The sequence below is a fragment of the Nerophis lumbriciformis genome, linkage group LG14, assembly GCF_033978685.3.
Source record: "Nerophis lumbriciformis linkage group LG14, RoL_Nlum_v2.1, whole genome shotgun sequence".
Lineage (NCBI taxonomy): Eukaryota > Metazoa > Chordata > Actinopteri > Syngnathiformes > Syngnathidae > Nerophis > Nerophis lumbriciformis.
Window position 1 is genome coordinate 33550353 of NC_084561.2, and position 12631 is coordinate 33562983.

Here is a 12631-nt window from a genome sequence, read left to right on the forward strand (position 1 = left end):
TGATGCCTGCAACACGTTTAAAAAATGCTGGCACGAGTGGCAAAAAAGACTGAGAAAGTTGAGGAATGCTCATCAAACACTTATTTGGAACATCCCACAGGTGAACAGGCTACCGGTAATTGGGAACTGGTGGGTGTCATGATTGGTTATAAAAGCAGCTTCCATGAAATGCTCAGTCATTCACAAACAAGGATGGGGCGAGGGTCACCACTTTGTGAACAAGTGCGTGAGCAAATTGTCCAACAGTTTAAGAACAACATTTCTCACAGAGCTGTTGCAAGGAATTTAGGGATTTCACCATCTACGGTCCGTAATGTCATCAAAAGTTCAGAGAATCTGGAGAAATAACTGCACGTAAGCGGCAAGCTCGTGACTTTTGACCCCTCAGGCGACACTGTATCAAAAACCGGCATCAGTGTGTAAAGGATATCACCACATGGGCTCAGGAACACTTCAGAAAACCACTGTCAGTAACTACAGTTTGTCGCTACATCTATAAGTGCAAGTTAAAATTCTACTATGCAAAGCCATTTATCAACAACACCCAGAAACGCCGCAGGTTCTCCTGGGCCCGAGCTCATCTAAGATGGACTGATGCAAAGTGGAAAAGTGTTCTGTGCTCTGAGGAGTCCACATTTGTTTTTGGAAACCGTGGACGTCGTGTCCTCCGGACCAAAGACGAAAGAAAACATCCGGACCGGTAAAGGCGCAAAGTTCAAAAGCCAGCATCTGTGATGGTATGGGAGTGTATTAGTGCCCAAGGCATGGGTAACTTACACATCTGTGAAGGCACCATTACTGCTGAAAGGTACATACAGGTTTTGACGCAACATACAGTATGTTGCCATCCAAGCAACATCTTTTTCATGGACGCCCATGCTTATTTCAGCAAGACAATGCCAAGCTACATTCTGCACGTGTTACAACAGCGTGGCTTCAAAAATTGGTCTCCTCAGTTCCAAAACGTTTACTGAGTGTTGTTAAAAGGAAAGGCCATGTAACACAATGGTAAAAATGCCCCTGTGCCAAGTTTTTTGTAATGTGCCATTAAATTCTAAGTTAATGATTATTCGCAAAAAAATTAATTAGTTTCTCATTTCGAACATTAAATTCTTGTATTTGCAGTCTATTCATTTGAATATAAATTGATTAACAATAAAACAATCTTGCCTTCCTATTGACTTCCTCCTGACGGTTCGTGTGGAATGCGTACAATCGGGAACATCGTCGGCGGATTAAATCTACCTGGACTGCCTTGTGGGCAATTTTAAATGATGTGCGCACATCTGTAGTTTAGATGACAAATTGCCCAAGATTTTGCTGTTATTGGTTGTATTACCCAACTCTGGACACTATTCAAACCTCCAGTCTCATCTGAAAAAGTGCCTGGCTAACTTTTTTGTTTTGCGACAATTTAATGTGCCTTCAACTGTGAAGAATTCGCTTTGAGCGTGTGCCAAGAAGAGTCCTATCTTACCCACAAACTCACAAAAAGATGGATTTTTCGAAAACTACTTTTGATGGCGGGTTTGGTGCCTGCTAATTATGGCAATGGAGGAGACATCCATCCATCCATCCATTTTCTACCGCTTATTCCCTTCGGGGTCGCGGGGGCGCTGGAGCCTATCTCAGCTACAATCGGGCGGAAGGCGGGGTACACCCTGGACAAGTCGCCACCTCATCGCAGGGCCAACACAGATAGACAGACAACATTCACACTCACATTCACACACTAGGGCCAATTTAGTGTTGCCAATCAACTTATCCCCAGGTGCATGTCTTTGGAGGTGGGAGGAAGCCGGAGTACCCGGAGGGAACCCACGCAGTCACGGGGAGAACATGCAAACTCCACACAGAAAGATCCCGAGCCTGGGATTGAACCCCAGACTACTCAGCACCTTCGTATTGTGAGGCAGACGCACTAACCCCTCTTCCACCGTGCTGCCCATGGAGGAGACAATGAAACAGTAAGTAATAACAGTAGGTTAGAAATGTGTGAATGATTTGTTAGCAATGTTAGCTCAAGTTGTTGTGTAGCTCGTTTAGCCTTCTACTGTAAGACAATAACATCACCGTCCTATGGCAAAATAAAGAATTATTTTCCTAAAAACATTTTGCTTTGGATCAGTGCCTACTGTTTTTGGCAATGGACAAGAACGTTTGTAATCTGTTAGCGAATTAGCTCGTAGCGTAGCTGATAGCCTTCAGCCTCTGTTGTTTACAACTCGAAGCAGCTGTGCTGCAGAGTTATTTACATGGTATAGATGATACATGTCTCACATAATAGATGATGGGTAAAATAAAATAAAAAAGTCCAGTTTCCCTTAAAGTGAATGTTCCTGATTTCAGTTACCCATCACCTTAACACCGGTGTAAGTCTGCTACATGAAAGAACTGCACATTTTAAGTTGTGGCATTTTATTGTGATCGGTTTAGGGCACTTTTGTGTTCATCTTACCTCTTAATTGGTTGGGGTATTTTACAAATGGGTAAGGTGCTCCAAGAGCAGATTTTTTTTTACACATTTTTGTGTAAAAAAAGTGATGACTTGTGTTTGTACTACTGACTGTGGTCTTGTACCTCAACTAAAAGGTTAAAGGGTTGAGCTACTATTGCGCATAACTAACTTTTCTTGCCTGTTAGTACCGTTTTTTGTACAATTTGGGATCTGTATGAGTCCCGAAAATTTGAAATCAATCCATAGAGTCATGGCGGAGATATTAATAAAACAATATTGCCTTCTTCCAAACCTGCTCCAAACAAGACATTTGGAATGTGAGACTCTAGAGTTGGGTAGGTAAGTCAGCGGATATCTCCAAGTATGGTAGAGGTTTACCCGTATAGCTTTGCGCAAGTCCGCTATTGTCATTCAGTTGTAGTTCGAAATTATAGTGAAGTGAATGAATTGACTCATATTATGTTCTACATATGGTGAATGTTTATATTCAACTTGGAGAAAGCGGTTTAAGTAAATAATGGTGGAGCCTAGAGATGTCCGATAATGGCTTTTTTGCCGATATCCGATATTCCGATATTGTCCAACTCTTAATTACCGATATCAACTGATACCGATACATGTGGTTGTGGAATAACACATTATTATGCCTAATTTTGTTGTGATGCCCCACTGGATGCATTAAACAATGTAGCCCAGGTTGCTCTGATAGTGGCCTTCAACTCTTCTGCGTTTTTGGGTCTGGCATTCTGCATCTTCCTTTTCACAATACCCCACAGATTTTCTATGGGGCTAAGGTCAGGGGAGTTGGCGGGCCAATTTAGAACAGAAATACCATGGTCCGTAAACCGGGCACGGGTAGATTTTGCGCTGTGTGCAGGCGCCAAGTCCTGTTGGAACTTGAAATCTCCATCTCCATAGAGCAGGTCAGCAGCAGAAAGCATGAAGTGCTCTAAAACTTGCTGGTAGACGGCTGCGTTGACCCTGGATCTCAGGAAACAGAGTGGACCGACACCAGCAGATGACATGGCACCCCAAACCATCACTGATGGTGGAAACTTTACACTAGACTTCAGGCAACGTGGATCCTGTGCCTCTTCTGTCTTCCTCCAGACTCTGGCACCTCGATTTCCAAAGGAAATGCAAAATTTGCATGGTTGGGTGATGGTTTGGGGTGCCATGTCATCTGCTGGTGTCGGTCCACTCTGTTTCCTGAGATCCAAGGTCAACGCAGTCGTCTACCAGCAAGTTTTAGAGCACTTCATGCTTCCTGCTGCTGACCTGCTCTATGGAGATTGAGATTTCAAGTTCCAACAGGACTTGGCGCCTGCACACAGCGCAAAATCTACCCGTGCCTGGTTTACGGACCATGGTATTTCTGTTCTAAATTGGCCCGCCAACTCCCCTGACCTTAGCCCCATAGAAAATCTGTGGGGTATTGTGAAAAGGAAGATGCAGAATGCCAGACCCAAAAACGCAGAAGAGTTGAAGGCCACTAACAGAGCAACCTGGGCTCTCATAACACCTGAGCAGTGCCAGAAACTCATCGACTCCATGCCACGCCGCATTAACGCAGTAATTGAGGCAAAAGGAGCTCCAACCAAGTATTGAGTATTGTACATGCTCATATTTTTCATTTTCATACTTTTCAGTTGGCCAACATTTCTAAAAATCCCTTTTTTGTATTAGCCTTAAGTAATATTCTAATTTTGTGACACACGGAATTTTGGATTTTCATTTGTTGCCACTTCAAATCATCAAAATTAAATGAAATAAACATTTGAATGCATCAGTCTGTGTGCAATGAATAAATATAATGTACAAGTTACACCTTTTGAATGCAATTACTGAAATAAATCAAGTTTTTCAAAATATTCTAATTTACTGGCTTTTACCTGTATGTGACTGGGCCGGCATGCAAAGGCAGTGGCTTTAAGGTTTATTGGCGCTTTGTACTTCTCCCTACGTCCGTGTACACAGCGGCGTTTTAAAAAGTCATAAATTTTACTTTTTGAAGCCGATACCGATCATTTCCGATATTACATTTTAAAGCATTTATCGGCCGATATTATCGGACGTCCCTAGTTGAGACCATAACAAATTAAGAAGCCTTAGTTGGACATTTGTATGTGGACTATCTCTCACGAGAAGAGGCAATAAATTCTGACTGCGGAATGCAAAAGTGATAGCTCTATCCTGGAGGAGAGACTCCATGTCTATCTTCACGTCAACATTTAAGTTACAACATACAGAGGATGTTTTCCAGTCACTTACACATGAACATCTCCTTACATGGTCAGGTTGTACTCTCCTGAATTAACACACACCCAGATAGAGAAAGAAGGAATACAAGACTGTGGTTTGGCTCCTCCAGGTTAGGAGGGCCTCATTTGTTTGACTTTACCTCCTCCAGGAACTGCAGTCCTGTATAATGACACTCGCTTGTAATAAAGCAACTTTTTGTTCAGCAAAGCGTCTCTGACGTCTCTTTTGATACAGCCGCACCGCCGTGTCGCCCTTCTGCCCGGGAGAGGGTGACAAGACTAAAAATACACATCAGTCAATAGCTGTGTCTCAATTGGGTGGCACATTTGTGGGAGGCTGACGGCATGAAGGCTGTCCCAATTCAAAAAAGCTCCAAGTGCTTTTCTAATCTGTGTCCTTTTCTCCCATTAGCAACACGTGTGCATCCGTGTACACTTCGCAGCCTTTAATACTACAATATCCTTTGCACACTCAACATCCATTTTCTACCGCTTATTCCCTTTTGGGGTCGCGGGGGGGCGTTGGAGCCTATCTCAGCTACAATCGGGCGGAATGGAACTCTGAAAATCCTTTTCAAGATGTCGCCGCTATGCGTAGCGGAAAGAGCGACTTTAAAATGTAAGTACGGTTTTATTTATTTACTTAAAACACCTAAAAGCAGACAAGGTAGGGTGACGTATATCTGTGTTAAAATGCAAAACCTCGACCTCGACCTCCAGGCCCTTTGCTCCTCTCTTTACCCCATAGAAGAGCCATATATCCGAGCATTACAGATGGCTCCATGCCCGGAGCTTTTTTCAACGTTTGGAAATAAAACGCTTTCCATCTTTTCATTAACTTTTTTAGACTGCAAGAAGTTGACGTATTATGTCATATTAATGTGTGGCCAGAACAGTGAAGTATTGTAAATGTGTGTATCAATGTACCGATATTAGTTATTGCAGTTTTTTGTGTACATTTGGATATTATTTTAAAATGTTTACTTCTATAAATTATTAATGTGATCTTGTGTTTAACTTTTCGGTTTTTAGTTTTGTTTGTTTTTGCTGCGCAGAATATTCAAGGAGGACATGGAGTTGGACAAGGCAATTTAAAGTACAACAGACCAAAGAAAGGACACAAAAAACGAATATATCAATTTATATGGTCATTTAAAAACAAAGTATTTTTATGACCTACCGTATTTTTCGGTCTATAAGGCGCACCTAAAATCCTTTCGTTTTCTCAAAAATCGACTGCATAATTCTGGTTCTGCTTACCGACCTCGAAGCTATTTTATTTGGTACATGGTGTAATGGTAAGTGTGACCAGTAGATGGCATTCACACATAAGAGATACGTGTAGACTGCAATATGACGCCAGTAAACAACAGTAAAACTTTAAATGTTCCATTGAGAATATAGAACATTACACACAGCGCTCAAAAATCTGTCAAAAATGTTTTTAGTACGACTTCAGTAAGCTATGAAGCCACACTGCTTGATTGATTGTAGGCACATTAATCATACAATTATTATTATGGTGTGTGTATAAGGGACCCCAAAACGGCACATATTAGCAGACATTACCTGGCATTTTGTTTTGCAATATTATGCAAAACCAACTTTTCTTACCTTCTGGTACCTGCTGATCTTTATTTGGGATGTGCATGAGTACTGAAAATGCGCGCGCGTCTGCCATTGTTGATAAGCTTCTTATTTTTTACTGTCTTCTTATATGGCATTCATCTTCCGCTGTTGCCATTTCTAATATAAAGTAGTGTAAAGTTTTTACTTATATCTGTCTGTAGACTAGATATTAAAGCGCTAAAAACTGGTATTTTTATTTTTCATATTTTGTCCTAAAGAAATACAATCATGTGTGCTTACGGACTGTGTCCCTGCAGACTGTATTGATCTATATTGATTTTTAATGTAGGAACCAGAAATATTAATAACAGAAAGAAGCAACCCTTTTGTGTGAATGAGTGTAAATGGGGGAGGGAGTTTTTTTTGGGTTAGTGCACTAATTGTAAGTGTATCTTGTGTTTTTTATGTTGATTTATCAAAAAAAAAAAAAAAGTTTTATTTCTTGTGCGGCCCGGTACCAATCGATCCACGGACCGGTACCGGTGGTTGGGGACCACTGATGTAGACCATGTTTTCAATTTAGAAAAAAATCATAATATGACCCCTTTAATGCGCCTTTTGTATGAAAATAGACCTGATTAGACCCGCTCATCGGCAGTGCGCCTATTATTTCGCCCTATTGTCCGAAAAATACGGTATATAAATTAATAGTCATGTGCTAAAACTGCAGTTGTTGTTATTAATTTCCTCTGCCTTCTTTGAAAACAATTATATAATAATAATATTATGATATCCCACCCAATATTTACTATTACTGGCTCTAATGCAACCAATTTGACAAGATTAGAAAAAACTACATCAATTGTGAATCACATATTAACAAAGTAACTGCTAAATAGGATTGCTCTATGGATAGACCGCAAGGACTCTTTCTGGAACCTCCTCTGGATGGTCTGCGTGTTTTTAAAGGAACATGTCCCACGACAACAACAACCATTCACAAGCATACAAATAAATTTATCATTAACTAATAATTAGAAATAACAGCTTTAAAATGCTTGTCAACACATGACACATCTTCATGACAACCATCTCTCATGATTGGTTGGCTCTCAACTGCAGGAAAATCAGACGCCGGCTCTCAGCGGTTTCTTCTAAAATAAGATACAAGACCAAAAGAACACAAAAAAAACAATTCAACATTATTCTCTAAAGTTCGCCATTATTCAACCTTGCCTGAGCAGCAGATATGTTATGTAAATGTAAAGGCGGGGACAACTGAGATAACCAGGAATTGTCCCGAAGGCTAGACCGTCCCAATTCATATCGTTCCAGCCACTGCTTGAGGACTCTCGCCATGACCCACACTTTGTCGACCACTTGGGCTGGGTCCATGGAAGGATGCAGCCCCCGAATTGAGACACAGGTAATGAGTTCTTTATTTTTCTCTATCCTGCTTGTACATGCACATGTATGCTAAATTCCTCAGCTGTTGTCATTTCTAATAAAAATGAGTGTACTTACAGTATATCTGTCAGTAGACTCTGTCAGGGGATTGTTTTGTGTATGCGCGCATTGATCTGAGGTCATGTGTACGAATCGAGAAAGGAGTTCCAGGGGTTGAGTGTAAAAACAACTGCAGGAGAAATAAAGAGCATCAGCAAGAAGCAACTGTGCAAGTTATTCTTCGGAGATAACTAACACATGGTGTCAGAAGCAAAGCGAGTCGAACCTGGATCATGGCAAAGTTTTATCATCCTGAGAAACTGGACTTTACTCGACTGGAGCATTGGCCGGAATGGCGGCAGTGGTTTCAAAGGTACCGCATAGCGACAAGGCTAAACCTGGAGGACGGGGACGTGCAGGTTAGCACACTGCTCTGTGCACTTGGCAAAGAGGCTGAGCAAGTGTTTAACACTTATGTGTTTGCGGAGGATGAAGATACTGACAACTATGAGACTGTGTTGGAAAAATTAATCACCTACTTTATTCCTAAAGTGAACGTTATTCACGAGAGCGCTCGTTTTTATCTCAGTGCAGAAGCACGGCGAATCTACAGGTCTTCCTTTTCATCCTTGGCACTTGGTGGAGGTGGTCACATTTTTGTTCTCCTGTTTTCTCCCTACTTGGTCTCTGTCTTGTCTTGTCTATACTTTTTGGACTCTCTTTCTCTGCACTGTCCTCCAAATCTAAACACCTAACATGGAATTGATTAGCTGGATTCTCAACTCAATTGACAAAATCTTTTCGACGTGGAAAAGAGCTTCTGGGAAACCTTGCTGCCCTGATGGAACAATTGCTGTGAGGTACGTGAGAGACTTCTGGGAGAAATGGAGAATTATGTGCATCTTAGTGCTTTCCGTCAAGGACGTGGAAGACATCTACCTATTTGGAACCGTGATTGCGGGGTATCTGCTGATTGGGCTGGGCATTGCCCTGGTGCATCGTCAAATTCGGAAGACCATGGAAGCCACTCAAGGAGCCCAAAGGCTGTTCGTCGCAATGGAAGGCATGGCTGTGGAATCACAGACTGTGGCGATTTCTGATCTGAATTGTAAGTTGGACCACATCATGGAGAGGCTTATTGAAATGAAAAAATTTAATATGAGAGCCGGCATTGACGATTAGAACAGACAAGCCACGGAAATGTCTGATCGCTTGGAAGAACAACAATCCTAATCTACGATTTGACTCCCTCGAATGGCCTTGACGCTGCTCAAAACAGACGAAGGCTGTTCTGAAAACATCCCCCGAGGACACCTCAGTGATGGACGCTCTGACCTCCCTCCCTCCTCAACAACTTGCACTGCCTGCAGAGCGACTCCAGGCCTATAAACACAACAACACTACACCCTGGACAATGGGCATATGCACACAAACACCCCCACCCCAACCCCACGCCTTCACCAGCTTGATTCCCCTTAGGGGCGATGATGGTTGACTAGCGCTTATACAGCAGCAGTCGGCTTCCGTAGCTTCCACTCCCTCCCTTCTGTTGCAAGTTGTGTTGATTAACGTGTTTATGTGTGCTGCGGCTATGAGTTTTCCCCCCCTCAGTCTGGACCCTCTCCCTGGAGTCCAGCCTTTAACTGAATTTTTTTTTTCAGGTGCGGCAAGGATCACCTCACACATGCAACCTGTGCAGCCAGAAATGCTAAGCGCAGAAACTGACACAAGATTGGACACTTCGCTGTTGTGTGTCGCTCCACCAGGGTGAACAAGGTAACCACAGTGGGGCAGGAGGCTGACTACAGTGGCAGCCATTTTTTTCTAGGTGAGATCAAAACAAAGTACACCTACATTGCAGACACTAATACACCATGGGCTGTTAAACTAACCATCAGAGACACTCCTGTGATCTTCAAAATAAATACAAAGGCCAGCAATACAAGTTCATCATACATGTGGTCAAAACAAACAGCTGCAGCAAACTCTTACCGAGCTGTCGCAGCGGCCAAAAGACTGTTGAAAAGAGTCGATGAAGTCCAAAGTACGTTTGATACAGATGTGGGCGTCTTGAAGATAAAGCCTGTTAAAATATGTCTGCGATATGATGCTGTACAGCACAGCGTGAGCACTGCCAGGAGAGTATCCGCAGCCATCCTCCCCAAAGTGAAAGGGGAACATTATCACCGTTTCAGAAGGGTTAAAACCATTAAAAATCAGTTCCCAGTGGCTTATTTTATTTTTCGAAGTTTTTTTCAAAATTTTACCCATCACGCAATATCCCTAAAAAAAGCTTCAAAGTGCCTGATTTTAACCATCGTTATATACACCCGTCCATTTTCCTGTGACGTCACATAGTGATGCCAATACAAACAAACATGGCGGATGGACAGCAAGGTATAGCGACATTAGCTCGGATTCAGACTCGGATTTCAGCGGCTTAAGCGAAATTGAAGAAGAAACTGAAGCTATTGAGCCATATCGGTTTGAACCGTATGCAAGCGAAACCGACGAAAACGACACGACAGCCAGCGACACGGGAGAAAGCGAGGACGAATTCGGCGATCGCCTTCTAACCAACGATTGGTATGTGTTTGTTTTTAAGTGTTGTAATGTTTTTAAGCTAAATTATTATACAGTTTATGTATAATAATTTACGTAAAACCGCGAGTAATGAATAAAGTTTTCATCAATTAATATATTCTGTAGACGTACCCTCATCCGCTCTCTTTTCCTGAAAGCTGATCTGTCCAGTTTTGGAGTTGATGTCAGCAGGCCAGGGAAGCTAGGGTCGATATTCTTCTCTTGATCATCTTCGGTGGCTTAAGGGACGGTAGAAGCGGTGTGAGCCAAGACATCCAGGGGGTTTAGCTCGCTCGTCTGCGGGAACAAACTGCCGCCATTGCTTGCCGTGCTACCGAGGTCCTATGTCCCTGAATAGCTCACACACTCCGGCAGATTCAATGGGGGTCTGGCGGAAGATTTCTTTGACTTTATCGTTGGAAATGCATCTGCTTTGAGTGTCGCAGGATATCCACACATTCTTGCCACCTCTGTCGTAGCATAGCTTTCGTCGGTAAAGTGTGCGGAACAAACGACACACCCTTGTATTTTGAACAACATCCGTCCAATTTCTTGCCACTTTCGCATCTTTGGGCCACTGGTGCAACTTGAATCCGTCCCTGTTCGTGTTGTTACACCCTCCGACAACACACCGACGAGGCATGATGTCTCCAAGGTACGGAAAACAGTCGAAAAAACGGAAAATAACAGAGCTGATTTGATTCGGTGTTTGTAATGTGTTTGAGAAAATGGCGGATTGCTTCCCGATGTGATGTCATCGCTCCGAGAGAGAATAATAGAAAGGCGTTTAATTCACCAAAATTCACCCAGTTAGAGTTCGGAAATCGGTTAAAAACATATATGGTCTTTTTTCTGCAACACCAAGGTATATATTGACGCTTACATAGGTCTGGTGATAATGTTCCCCTTTAAAGCTGAACTAGAGAGAATGGTGAAGTGTGGCGTCATTGAGGAAGTAACAGAACCAACGGAGTGGTGCGCCCCATTGGTCCCGGTCCCTAAACAAACAGCTGATATTAAAAGAAACTGAACATGACAGTTAAAAGGGAGAGGTACGTTTTACCCACCATAGATGACATACTGCCACGGCAGGCAAAATCCAGAGTATTCTCCCTGCTTGAAGCGGCTAGTGGCTTCTGGCAAAGGAAACGGCCAAGCTGACCACATTCATCACTCCCATGGGCAGGTACTTCTTCAAGCAGCTCCCGTTTGGGATTTCCAGTGCACCGGAGATTTTTCAGAGAGAGATGTCGGTACTGTTCAGAGCCCAGGAAGGGGTTGAGGTGTACATGGACGATATTCTCGTCCACGGTAGGAATGACAAAGAGCACGAAGAGAGATTCCAGAATGTCCAGCTGCTCCTGGAGAGTGCAGGCTTGAAGCTCAATGACAGAAAGTGCTGTCTGCGCCAAAAGCAGCTGAACTACCTGGGGCACCTCATCGATGAAGTAGGCATCCGTCCCGACCCCTCAAAAGAAAGTGCCATCACAGAGCTGCAGCCGCTAGATGACATGCCAGGCCTCCGTAGGTTCCTGGTTATGGTTCATTATTTGGGTAGATACCTCAGATGTGATAAAACCGCACAACGACCTGCTGAAAACTGACACGGTATGGACCTGGGACGGCGCTTTCAACAAGGTGAAACAACTAATCTCCACAGCATACACACTTGCATTCTATGATACAAACCCCGTTTCCATATGAGTTGGGGGAAATTGTGTTAGATGTAAATATAAACGGAATACAATGATTTGCAAATCCTTTTCAACCCATATTCAATTGAATGCACTACAAAGACAAGATATTTGATGTTCAAACTCATAAACTTTTTTTTTTTTTTTGCAAATAATAATTGACTTAGAATTTCATGGCTGCAACACGTGCCAAAGTAGTTGGGAAAGGGCATGTTCACCACTGTGTTACATCACCTTTTCTTTTAACAACACTCAATAAACGATTGGGAACTGAGGAAACTAATTGTTGAAGCTTTGAAAGTGGAATTCTTTCCCATTCTTGTTTTAAGTAGAGCTTCAGTCGTTCAACAGTCCGGGGTCTCCGCTGTCGTATTTTACGCTTCATAATGCGCCACACATTTTCGATGGGAGACAGGTCTGGACTGTAGGCGGGCCAGGAAAGTACCCGCACTCTTTTTTTACGAAGCCACGTTGTTGTAACACGTGCTGAATGTGGCTTGGCATTGTCTTGCTGAAATAAGCAAGGGCGTCCATGAAAAAGACGACGCTTAGATGGCAGCATATGTTGTTCCAAAACCTGTATGTACCTTTCAGCATTAATGGTGCATTCACAGATGTGT